Below are 13,592 nucleotides of genomic sequence, written 5' to 3'. Positions count from 1 at the left end.
GCTCGCCCACATTCATCAGGGGGTTGGGGGCTGGCGCCTCCTGGGTCGCCGACCGGGGTTCGGCAGGGGCCCGGATGGGTTGAGGCCCCTTGCTCGAAGAAGAAGCCAGGATCAAAGTCATCCAGCTGCCGTCCATAACCATAGGAGGATCCCTTGGCACACTTACTGCACATCAACCGTGGCCACGAAGGAGAGACGGCAAAGGCGCAGGCTCAAGGCGCCAGGCTAGCGTGTTTGCCTCTCCAGCCGACTTCGCGCCGGATGCATGCTGGCTTGGGGCGCTCAAGGCCAGCGGGGGATTCGAGGCAGGAGGAGGTTGCTTCCTGGGAGACTTCGCCGCCTTAGCAGAAGGGACCCTGAGGAGCCACAGTCAGGTTGGGAAGCAGCACTCGGGAAATTACAAAGATAAGGTACTCACTCGTCTATGGAGATATACTTCCTCTCCTTCAACGGCCGGAAGGCATCACTTTTGTAGCTTGGAGACCCTTTCCTCTTGCGTAGCGCAGCAAAGTCCAGACGGAGCTGGCCGAAGCCTTGGACAAGGCAACCAGCGCAGGGCGCGGCTGGTGAGGCGCCCAAGAAGACCACCTTGGGAGTGCTGGGCTGAGGGGAGCCCTCTGGCTCCACCTCATGATGACCTACTAAGACCTCGGAGGCTTCAGCCTCAGGAGCAGCGGATTGCGTCGCCTCCTCAGCTGTCACGCCAGGGCAAGAGTCACGGGCTCCCGGGGATGGCACCTCGGTGGCCTCGAGCGGTGTCGACGCCTCAGCACCCGCGCCTCCGACCTCCAGCGGTGCTCGCCCCCCTGCATCCATTCTTGGGGTAAGTTCGGCGCTAGCGTTAAGGAGGGGAAACACAGAGATAGGGTTCTCACGGGGCCCTTCAAGGCCGACTGGACGCAGCCCCCATTCATCAAAGGGGGGCATCTGCCCCGCGAACTCCACCCTGTTTGAGCAGCAGTACAAAAGACAGCCCCCCTGTCGGTGTCAAAACCGGTGGATCTCGGGTAGTGGGTCCCGAACTATGCGTCTAAGGTCGATGGTAACAGCAGACAGGGGACACGATGTTTACCCAAGTTCGGGCCCTCTCTATCGAGGTAATACCCTACGTCCTACTTGGCTGATATTGATGAATACGAGTATTACAAGAGTTGATCTACCTCGAGATCGTAATGGTTAAACCCTAGAGGTCTAGCTTGTATGGCTATGGTAATGAATATCTCCCTCTCTCCGTACTAAGTCCTCCGGTTTATATTGACACCGGGGAGATCTAGGGTTACACAAGGTCGGTTACAAAGAAAGGAATCTACATATTCGGTTGTCAAGCTTGCCTTCCGTGCCAAGGAGAGTCCCATCCGGACATGGGTGCAGTCTTCGGTCTTTGTATCTTCACAACCCATCAGTCCGGCCCATGGCTAACAGGCCGGACGCCCGAGGACCCCTTAGTTTAGGACTCCCTCAGTAGCCCCCGAACCAGTCTTCAATGACGAGGTGTTCGGCACATAGATTATCTTCAGCATTGCAAGGCGGGTTCCTCCATCGATGACTTCCGAGTAGTGTGTTCGGCCTTCCATTTAATGTTGTACTCCTCGGCTTCTGTGCATCAACAACTTCAGTTTCCACGTGTCGAGCGAATGCGAGTGGTCAGGGTATTTTTGCATATACCACCCCGACCGTACCACAAAGGCGCCTATTTAAAGAGAATAGATCTCAGATCCATTCCACACCCGCGAAAAATCCTCAGAGCTTGCTAAGAAAAAAACATGGCTAGCACTCCCGGCTCTTCCTCTCGTCCTCATGGCTCCAAGAAGGGTGACTGGGAGAGATGTTCCGTATCCCACAGTCAGCTAGCGAAGCTGCAAACACAGGGCTTTCTTCGCCCCGTGGACTTGGTCCCTGTACGAGCAGGGATGACGTCTTTCAAGGGCGGGGCTCAAATGGTGAACTTCCCCAACCCGTCCAGGGGAGAGCGAGTATGCTTCGTCCCCTTCTTGTTAAGAGGTGTAGGATTTCCGATCCATCTCTTCCTCCAAGGTCTGTTGGAGTATTATGGCCTCCAACTGTACAGTCTCACTCCCGCCTCTATCCTTCATATTGCGGGTTACGTCGCTTTATGCGAGCTATTCCTGGGTTGCGAGGCCCATTTCGATTTATGGAGAAGAATGTTCTGCCTCGTCCCTCGTAATCAAGGTGGGTCAATTTTTGAAGTTGGAGGCGCCGAAGTGTGGCGCATCGCCGGGACCGGATATCTGTCCGGCACGCCGAAGAAAGCTTCCGAAGAGTGGCCTTTCGAATGATTCTACATAGACGATGTCGCTCTACCCGACGCCGTCCATAGAGGCCTCCACGAGTTTTCAAGTGCTCTGATACGTCTCCAACGTATCTATAATTTTTGATTGTTCCATGCTGTTATATTATCAACCTTGGATGTTTTATATGCATTTATATGCTATTTTATATGATTTTTGGGACTAACATATTAACCCAGAGCCCAGTGCCAGTGCCAGTTTCTATTTTTCCATTGTTTTAGTGTTTCGTAGGAAAGGAATATCAAATGGAGTCCAAACGGAATGAAACCTTCGGAAAATTTATTTTTGGAAAGAAAGCAAGACAGGAGACTTGGAGTGCACGTTAGGGGATCAACGAGGAGAGCACGAGGAAGGGGGCGCGCCCTCCACCCTCGTGGGCCCCTCTTGGCTCACCTGATGTATTTCTTCTGCCTATATATATCCATATACCCTAAAACTATCGAGGACGACAATAGATCGGGAGTTCTGCCGCCAGAAGCCTCCGTAGCCACCGAAAACCAATCTAGACCCGTTCCGGCACCCTGCTGGAGAGGGGAATCCCTCTCCGGTGGCCATCTTCATCATGCCTGTGCTCTCGATGAAGAGGAGGGAGTAGTTCTCCCTCGAGGCTGAGGGTACGTACCAGTAGCTATGTGTTTGATCTCTCTCTCTCTCTCTTGTTCTTGAGGTGGTACGATCTTGATGTATCGCGAGCTTTGCTATTATAGTTGGATGTTATGATGTTTCTTCCCCTCTAATCTCTTGTAATGGATTGAGTTTTCCCTTTGAAGTTATCTTATCGGATTGAGTCTTTAAGGATTTGAGAACACTTGATGTATGTATTGCGTGGGACACTACTAGGAAAAGGCCTACTAGTGGCGCACCTGTTTTGCCTACTAATGGCGCACTACAGGTGCGCCACTAGTATCACGCCATTAGTATCTGGTATACTAATGGCGCACCATGCAGTGCGCCATTAGTATAGCCCATGGTGCGCCATTAGTATGCCTCCCAGGGGGCCATATTTACCCATGTGCTTTGGCATACTAATGGCGCACTAGTGGATGATGCTCCATTAGAGTCCTTTTTGCAGTGCGCCATTAGTGTGCTGAGTAGTGCGCCACTAGTATGAATATTAGGATTTTTTTTCCTTTTCTGATATTTGCACAGGTTACAAAACATATTACTGCACATAATATAGAGAGCACAACATATAAACAGCAGATTCATCGAATACTATAAAAGATTAGTCTCCTAATACAATTCATCATATTAGTCTCCGAATTCAAAAGACCCCACAAAGATAGAACATTACAAGTCTCGAGACCACGAGTAGCGAGTTTGTCGGAAGTCATACTAATCCTAACAAGTCCTACTAATCATCATCATACAACTTCTACTCGTTATTAATAACAAGTCATACGATCATCATCTTGATAGTCATCGAACCAACCCTATTTAATTGTTCTTAGCACATGATCATCAGTATTAGGCAGGACCTAAATACCCTATTGAAGGTAAAATAGCATAAAACAATATAGACCCTGACTCCATTATGGAGAATGGAGATCATCCTGTCTCCAATTCTTGCGCTTCGCTTCCTTTTGCTTCCAAGAACATCCTTACGACTGTCCATACATTTTTTCCATCCTTTGATTTGCATGTCTCCACTTCTTTTTGAAATCTGGTATGGACATTTGAGATTCGTAGGATGACCTGGCTGTATGTTCAAAATATTAAGGCAACATTTCTGATACATCAAATGAGGCACACAATTCTCTGGGATTATCTGTTAAAAAACATAGTAATAACTTCATAGTTAGCAATGATGTACAAGTTTTAGAAGTATGCAAAAGATGCACGGATGTCGTAATAGTAAAAAATCTTACCAGGGTATCAATGGAAATAATGTTGAGGATGTCGTAGTTACCGTAGTTGAACACATGCAATAGTGGCATGTATTGACCATAATGTTGAGGAGTTTGATTGTAGATATTGTAATTCTCAATGTGAGTACAAAATCCGACTAGATGATTTTTCTCCTTGTAAGTTGTTAATTCGGAGCCATCGGTGTAGTGGGTTTTGTCTACCATCTCCCGCACATTCTTTGAACAATGAAAATAAGCTATCAATGGAAATAAGCTGTCAACTGTTTTGAAATAAACAATATAAATTAGCTAACAACTTTGTTTGAGAAACTCACATAGCGGTAGAATTGGAGGCGTATCAACAAGGACCCAAATGTCCATATTGTCTTGCTTGATTTTAGGATCACCAAGATCCATGGTGACAAGCATACCCTCATCAAAACCATACATCTTGCAAAATGCTTCCCAATTTTTGCAACCAAAATGGGTTACGCTCCCAGAATTATACAGATTTACTTCAAAATCCACATCGTGATGAGTCCTTAGGTGAATTTTCTTTGTTTCAGAAATTTCATGGTCTTCAAAATCCATCCTCTCCAAGACATAGCGTCTTGCATGGCATGGGATAAGCTATACTCGAATTGTAAAAGATGAAAATTACACGTTGAAATAGTTGAAGTCATGCTTAATTATGAAAATAACACTTGTCGTCGTTGTGTACTATTTCAACTTCGAAGGTCTCCTCGAGCTTAATTCTAAAGCGTCGATCATCGTCCAGGTGAGGCATGTGGCACAGACCTCGATCGTCGTGGCACCAGTTGCACTCCTGTTACGCCTCCAACGTATCTTTAATTTTTGATTGCTCCATGCTATATTATCTACTGTTTTGGAATATATTGGGCTTTATTTTCCACTTTTATATTATTTTTGGGACTAACCTATTAACCGGAGGCCCAGCCCAGAATTGCTGTTTTTTGCCTATTTCAGTGTTTCGAAGAAACGAAATATCAAACGGAGTCCAAACGGAATAAAACCTTCGGGAACGTGATTTTCTTACCAAACGTGATCCAGGAGACTTGGACCCTACTCCAAGGAGTCAAAGAGGCGGTCACGAGGGTGGGGGGCGCCCCCGCTAGGGCGCGCCCCCTGCCTCGTGGGCCCCTCGATGCTCCACCGACATACTCCTTCCTCCTATATATACCTACGTACCCCCAAACGAACAGATACGGAGCGAAAAACCTAATTCCACCGCCGCAACTTTCTGTATCCATGAGATCCCATCTTGGGGCCTGTTCCGGAGCTCCGCCGGAGAGGGCCGTCATCACGGAGGGCTTCTACATCATCATAGCCTCTCCGATGAAGTGTGAGTAGTTTACCTCAGACCTTCGGGTCCATAGTAGCTAGATGGCTTCTTCTCTCTTTTTGGATCTCAATACAAAGTTCTCCCCCTCTCTTGTGGAGATCTATTCGATGTAATCTTCTTTTTGCGGTGTGTTTATTGAGATCGATGAATTGTGGGTTTATGATCAAGTCTATCTATGAATAATATTTGAATCTTCTCTGAATTCTTTTATGTATGATTGGTTATCTTTGCAAGTCTCTTCGAATTATCCGTTTGGTTTGGCCAACTAGATTGGTAGTTCTTGCCATGGGAGAAGTGCTTAGCTTTGGGTTTGATCTTGCGGTATCCTTTCCCAGTGACAGAAGGGGCAGCAAGGCACGTATTGCATCGTTGCCATCGAGGATAACAAGATGGGGTTTATTTGATATTGCATGAATTTATCTCTCTACATAATGTCATCTTGCTTAAGGCGTTACTCTGTTTTTAACTTAATACTCTAGATGCATGCTGGATAGTGGTCGATGAGTGGAGTAATAGTAGTAGATGCAGAATTGTTTTGGTCTAGTTGTCACGGACATGATGCCTATATACATGATCATTCCTAGATATTCTCATAACTATGCTCAATTCTGTCAATTGCTCAACAGTAATTTGTTCACCCACCGTAGAATACTTATGTTCTTGAGAGAAGCCACTAGTGAAACCTATGGCCCCAGGTCTATTCTCATCATATCAATCTCCATCAGTTTAATCTTTCTTTGATTTTTTACTTTGCCTTTACTTTTTACTTCGCATCTTTATACCAAAAATATTATATCTATCAGATCTCACTCTCGTAAGTGACTGTGAAGGGATTGACAACCCCTAATCGCGTTGGTTGCGAGTAGCTATCGTTTTGTGCAGGTACGAGGGACTTGAGCACGGCATCCTACTGGATTGATACCTTGGTTCTCAAAAACTGAGGGAAATACTTATGCTACTCTGCTTCATCATCCCTTCCTCTTCGGGGAAAACCAATGCAAGCTCAAGACGTAGCAAGGAGGATTTCTGGCGCCTGCCGGGGAGTCTACGCCAAAAGTCAACATACCAAGTACCCATCACAATCCCTATCTCTCGCATTACATTATTTGCCATTTGCCTCTCATTTTCCTCTCCCCCACTTCACCCTTTCCATTTTATTCGTCCTCTCTCTCTCTATCCTCCCTCTCTATTTGCCTCTTTTGCCCGTTTGCTCTTGTTTGCTCGTGTGCTAGTTTGCTTGTTTGTCGCGATGGCTCAAGACAATACTAAATTGTGTGACTTCACCAATATCAACAACAATGATTTTATTAGCACTCCGATTGCTCCTCTTAACGATGCTGAATCTTGTGAAATTAATACTGCCTTTATTGAATCATGTTATGAAAGATCAATTCGCTGGCCTTCCTAGTGAAGATGCCGCTACTCATCTGAATAGCTTCATTGATTTATGTGATATGCAAAAGAAAAAAGATGTCGATAATAATGTCGTTAAATTGAAGCTATTTCCTTTTTCGCTTAGAGCTCGTGCTAAAGCTGGTTTTCGTCTTTGCCTAAAAATAGTATTGATTCTTGGAACAAGTGCAAAGATGCTTTTATCTCTAAGTATTTCCCTCCTCCTAAGATCATCTCTCTTAGAAATGATATTATGAACTTTAAGCAACTTGATCATGAACATGTTGCACAAGCTTGGGAGAGAATGAAATTAATGATACGTAATTGCCCTACTCATGGTTTGAATTTGTCGGATTTCGGGTTCCGGCAGACCCTTGAGGTTCGAACACTGGGGTGCGCACGGAGATTTCGCCTCCTACCTACCTGCACCCCTCCGCCTCGCTAAGATCTAAGCTATGGAAAGAACAACACAAGAGACACAGGGTTTATACTGGTTCGGGCCAACGTTGTGGTGTAATACCCTACTCCAGTGTGTGGTGTGGTGGATTGCCTCTTGGGCTGATGATGATGAGCAATACAAGGAAGAACAGCCTTGCGAGGGTCTGTTCTTGGCTGCGGCGATGAACTGCTGGGAGGAGTTCAGTCACCCTTCTCTCTCTCTCTCTCTGATCGATCTCCTCTCGATCTCTCTCTGATTGATCTCCCACCGATCGATCTCGAACCTGATCGATCCTGAACCTCCACACCCCTACCCTGTGGGTGGCTGGTCCTATTTATAGGCAATGGCCCTGGGCCTCTTCCCAAATATTGAGCGGGAAGGGCGCCAACAATTGGCCATTTTGAAGGGGAACATCTGGTACACTTATCCTGACTAATGTTGGTCCTCGCCTACCAAAGACTCAGGTGGTGTCGCTGGCTTGGGCTCCACAATGACTTCCTCCTTGCCGTTGGACTGGTCGTGGTCTCGTTGCACCGAAACGGGTGCCTTTGCTTGATTCTCTCGCTTGCGCTTTCTCCCTTTGCACCAAAGAGGAAAGGAGGACACTGCGCGGGCTGGCGCCTGCCTGGCGCCCTTGGTCGTCATGGCTTGCGTCACGGGCACCTCGTGAGGTACCCCGCCTCGATCTCTCCGCCTCCTCGTGAGCCAGCCTGATGAGGCCGTGCCTGAGGAAGCTCCGTGTCGTCCGCCCCACGAGGCTTGGCCCCTCGCTAGGGTCTTGAGTCTGTGTTGATGAAGATGGGCCGTGCTGGGCCCCCCTTTGAGCCACGCCGCAGGCCGCAGGCAGGCAAGTCTGGGGACCCCCGTTCCCAGAACGCCGACAGAATTTGTGTATGATTATACAAATTTTTTATTCCGGATTGAATTTTGCTTCTAGAAATCTTTTAGATTCGGCCGCGGGAGGCACTTTTATTCTAATAAAAAAGTGCATGCGATAGAAGAAATCAATGTTTTGAGTGGAAAGATGGATGAAGTTATGAAATTATTTGCTACTAAGAGTGTTTCTTCTGATCCTAATGATATGCCTTTGTCTACTTTGATTGAGAATAACAATGAATCTATGGATGTGAATTTTGTTGGTAGGAATAATTTTTGTAACAACGCCTATAGAGGGAATTTTAGCCCTAGGCCATATCCTAGTAATCCTTCTAATAATTATGGGAATTCCTACAACAACTCTTATGGAAATTATAATAAGATGCCCTCTGAATTTGAGAATAGTGTTAAAGAGTTTATGAATTCACAAAAGAATTTTAATGCTTTGCTTGAAGAGAAATTGCTTAAAGTTGATGATTTGGCTAGAAACGTTGATAGAATTTCTCTTGAGATTGATTCTTTAAAGCTTAGATCTATTCCTCCAAAGCATGATATCAATGAGTCTCTCAAAGGCATGATAATTTCCATTGATGAGTGCAAGGAAAGAAGCGCTAGGATGCGTGCTTCCAAAGATGCCTTTATTAAAGCGTGCTCTTCCAATACCTATGAAAATCAAGATGAAGATCTAAAAGTTATTGATGCGTCCCCTATTAAATCTTTGTTTTGCAATATGAATCTTGATGAAACTGAATATGATCTTCCTTTACCTAGAAGGCATTCTAAAAATTCGAAGTATTTAGATCTTTATGATGAAATTGATGAAAGTGGGATTGAAAGAAATAAAAATCTAGATGTTACTAAACCCACTATATTGGATTTGAAGGAATTTAATGATGAAAGTTGCTCTTTAATTGATTGTATTTCCTTTTTGCAATCCGTGCTAAATTCTCCACATGCTTATAGTCAACATAAAGCCTTCACCGAACATATTGTTGATGCCTTGATGCAACCCAATTTTATTTTTATTCCTTGATTTTTGCTCCTGCTTAGTAATAAATAAATTATTTAGCCTCTGTTTTGGTTGTGTTTTTTGTGTTTAATTAGTGTTTGTTTCAAGTAGAACCATTGGGAAGACTTGGGGAAAGTCTTGTTGAACTTGCTGTAAAAAACAGAAACTTTAGCGCTCATGAGAACTGCTGTAATTTTTATTTGAAGAGTGATATTTAGTTAATTCTTTTTGCAGATAATTCATAGATAAATTCCTCACGTCCAGCAATTTATTTTAGAATTTTTGGTGTTCCATATCTTGCGCTACGTACAGATTACTACAGACTGTTCTGTTTTTGACAGATTCTGTTTTTCGTGTGTTGTTTGCTTATTTTGATGAATCTATGGTTAGTAAAATAGTTTATAATCCATAGAGAAGTTGGAATACAGTAGGTTTAACACCAATATAAATCAAGAATGAGTTCATTACACTACATTGAAGTGGTCTTTTGTTTTCTTTCGCTAACGGAGCTCACGAGTTTTCTACTTTAAGTTTTGTGTTGTGAAGTTTTCAAGTTTTGGGTGAATTCTTGTGATGGAATATGGAACAAGGAGTGGAAAGAGACTAAGCTTGGGGATGCCCATGCAAACCCCAAGATAATCCAAGGACACCAAGAATTCAAACCTTGGGGATGCCCCGGTAGGCATCCCCTCTTTCGTCCACTTCCATCCGTAATTTACTTGGAGCTATATTTTTATTCACCAACATGACATGTGTTTTGCTTGGAGCGTCTTGTATTATTTGTGTCTTTGTGTCTTAGTATGCCATAATCATCCTTGCTGTACAAACCTTTTGAGAGAGCCATACATGAATTAAACTTTGATAGAATACTCTATGTGCTTCACTTATATCTTTTTGAGCTATGTAGTTTTGCTCTATATGCTTCACTTATATCTTTATGAGCTAAGTAGTTTGTCTCTATGTGCTTCACTTATATGTTTTGAGCGTTATGCTTTTTCTCTATGTGCTTCACTTAGATCTTTTAGAGCACGGTGGTGGATTTGTTTTAAAGAAACTATTGATCTCTCATGCTTCACTTAAATTATTTTGAGAGTCTCTTAATAGCATGATAATTTGCTTAATAATAATATGCTTGGTATTCAAGATTTGTGAAACTTTCTTTTGAGTGTGTTGGATACTAAGAAAATATTGAAGCATGATAATTGTTTTGAGATATGGAGGTGATAATATTAGAGTCATGCTAGTTGAGTAGTTGTGAATTTAAAGAATACTTGTGTTAAAGTTTGTGATTCCTGTAGCATGCACGTATGGTGAACCGTTATGTGATGAAGTCGGAGCATGATTTATTTATTGATTGTATTCCTTATGAGTGGCGGTAGGGGACGAGCGATGGTCTTTTCCTACCAATCTATCCCCCTAGGAGCATGCGCGTAATACTTTGCTTTGATAACTTCTAGATTTTTGCAATAAGTATATGAGTTCTTTATGACTAATGTTGAGTCCATGGATTATACGCACTCTCACCCTTCCACCATTGCTAGCCTCTCTAATACCGCGCACTTTTCGTCGGTATCATACACCCACCATATACCTTCCTCGAAACAGCCAGCATACCTACCTATTAGGGCATTTCCATAGCCATTCTGAGATATATTGCCATGCAACTTTCCACTATTCCGTTTATCATGACACATTCATCATTGTCATATTGCGTATCCCGGTACACAGCCGGAAGCATTCACATAGAGTCATATTTTGTTCTAAGTATCAAGTTGTAATTGTTGAGTTGTAAGAAAAATAAAAGTGTGATGATCATCATTATTAGAACATTGTCCCAAGTGAGGAAAGAATGATGGAGACTATGATTCCCCCATAAGTCAGGATGAGGCTCCGAACGAAAAATAAAATAAATAAATAAAAAGAGGCCAAAGAAGCCCAAATAAAAAGAGGCCATAAAAAAGAGAAAAGGCCCAAATAAAAAAAATGAGAGAAAAAGAGAGAAGGGACAATGTTACTTTCCTTTTACCACACTTGTTCTTCAAAGTAGCACCATGATCTTCATAGTAGAGAGTCTCTCATGTTATCACTTTCATATACTAGTGGGAATTTTACATTATAGAACTTGGCTTGTATATTCCAATGAGCAAGCAAGTTGGATGCACACCCACTTAGTTTCTTTTTGAGCTTTCATATACTTATAGCTCCAGTGCATCCGTTGCATGGCAATCCCTACTCACTCACATTGATATCTATTGATGGGCATCTCCATAGCCCGTTGAAACGCCTAGTTGATGTGAGATTATCTTCTCCTTTTTGTCTTCTCCACAACCACCATTCTATTCCACCTATAGTGCTATATCCATGGCTCACGCTCATGTATTGCGTGAAGATTGAAAAAGTTTTGAAAAAGTTAGAGTATGAAACAATTGCTTGGCTTGTCATCGGGGTTGTGCATGATTTAAATACTTTGTGTGGTGAAGATAGAGCATAGCCAGACTATATGATTTTGTAGGGATAACTTTCTTTGGCCATGTTATTTTGAGAAGACATAATTGCTTTGTTAGCATGCTTGAAGTATTATTATTTCTATGTCAATATAAAATTTTGTCTTGAATCTTTCGAATCTGAATATTCATATCACAATTAAGAAGATTTGCATTGAAATTATGCCAAGTAGCACAACACATCAAAAATTCTCTTTTTATCATTGACCTACTCGAGGACGAGCAGGAATTAAGCTTGGGGATGCCTGATACGTCTCCAACATATCTATAATTTTTGATTGCTCCATGCTATATTGTCTACTGTTTCGGACTATACTGGGCTTTATTTTCCACTTTTATATTATTTTTAGGACTAACCTATTAACCGGAGGCCCAGCCCAGAATTGTTGTTTTTTGCCTATTAAAGTGTTTCGAAGAAACGGAATATCAAACAGAGTCCAAACGGAATAAAACCTTTGGGAACGTGATTTTCTCACCAAACGTGATCCAGGAGACTTGGACCATACTCCAAGGAGTCAAAGAGGCAGTCACGAGGGTGGGGGCGCACCCCCCTAGGGCGCGCCCCCTACCTCTGGGCCCCTCGATGCTCCACCGACGTACTCCTTCCTCCTATATATACCTACGTACCCCCAAACGAACAGATACGGAGCCAAAAACCTAATTCCACCGCCGCAACATTCTGTGTCCACGAGATCCCATCTTGGGGCCTGTTCCGAAGCTCCGCCGGAGAGGGCCGTCATCACGGAGGGCTTCTACATCATCATAGTCTATCCGATGAAGTGTGAGTAGTTTACCTCAGACCTTCGGGTCCATAGTTAGTAGCTGGATGGCTTCTTCTCTCTTTTTGGATCTCAATACAAAGTTCTCCCCCTCTCTTGTGGAGATCTATTCGATGTAATCTTCTTTTTGCGGTGTGTTTGTTGAGACCGATGAATTGTGTGTTTACGATCAAGTGTATCTATGAATAATATTTGAATCTTCTCTGAATTCTTTTATGTATGATTGGTTATCTTTGCAAGTCTCTTCGAATTATCCGTTTGGTTTGGCCAACTAGATTGGTAGTTCTTGCCATGGGAGAAGTGCATAGATTTGGGTTCGATCTTGCGGCATCCTTTCCCAGTGACAGATGGGGCAGCAAGGCACGTATTGCATCGTTGCCATCGAGGATAACAAGAGGGGTTTATTTCATATTGCATGAATTTATCTCTCTACATCATGTCATCCTGCTTAAGGCGTTACTCTGTTTTTAACTTAATACGCTAGATGCATGCTGGATAGCGGTCAATGAGTGGAGTAATAGTAGTAGATGCAGAATCGTTTCGGTCTACTTGTCATGGACGTGATGCCTATATACATGATCATGCCTAGATATTCTCATAAGTATGCTCAATTCTATCAATTGCTCAGCAGTAATTTGTTCACCCACCGTAGAATACTTATGTTCTTGAGAGAAGACACTAGTGAAACCTATGGCCCCCGGGTATAGTCTTGTCATATCAATCTCCATCACTTTAATCTTGCTTTGCTTTTTTACTTTGCCTTTACTTTTTACTTTGCATCTTTATACCAAAAATACCAAAAATATTATATCTATCATATCTCACTCTCGTAAGTGACCGTGAAGGGATTGACAACCCCTAATCGCGTTGGTTGTGAGTAGCTATCGTTTTGTGCAGGTACGAGGGACTTGAGCATGGCCTCCTACTGGATTAATACCTTGGTTCTCAAAAACTGAGGGAAATACTTACGCTACTCTGCTGCATCATCCCTTCCTCTTCGGGGAAAACCAACGCAAGCTCAAGACGTAGCAAGGAGGATTTCTGGCGCCTGCCGGGGAGTCTACGCCAAAAGTC

The sequence above is a fragment of the Triticum urartu genome, chromosome 2, assembly GCF_003073215.2.
Source record: "Triticum urartu cultivar G1812 chromosome 2, Tu2.1, whole genome shotgun sequence".
Taxonomy (NCBI): domain Eukaryota; kingdom Viridiplantae; phylum Streptophyta; class Magnoliopsida; order Poales; family Poaceae; genus Triticum; species Triticum urartu.
Note: the sequence above shows the minus strand (reverse complement) of the source record.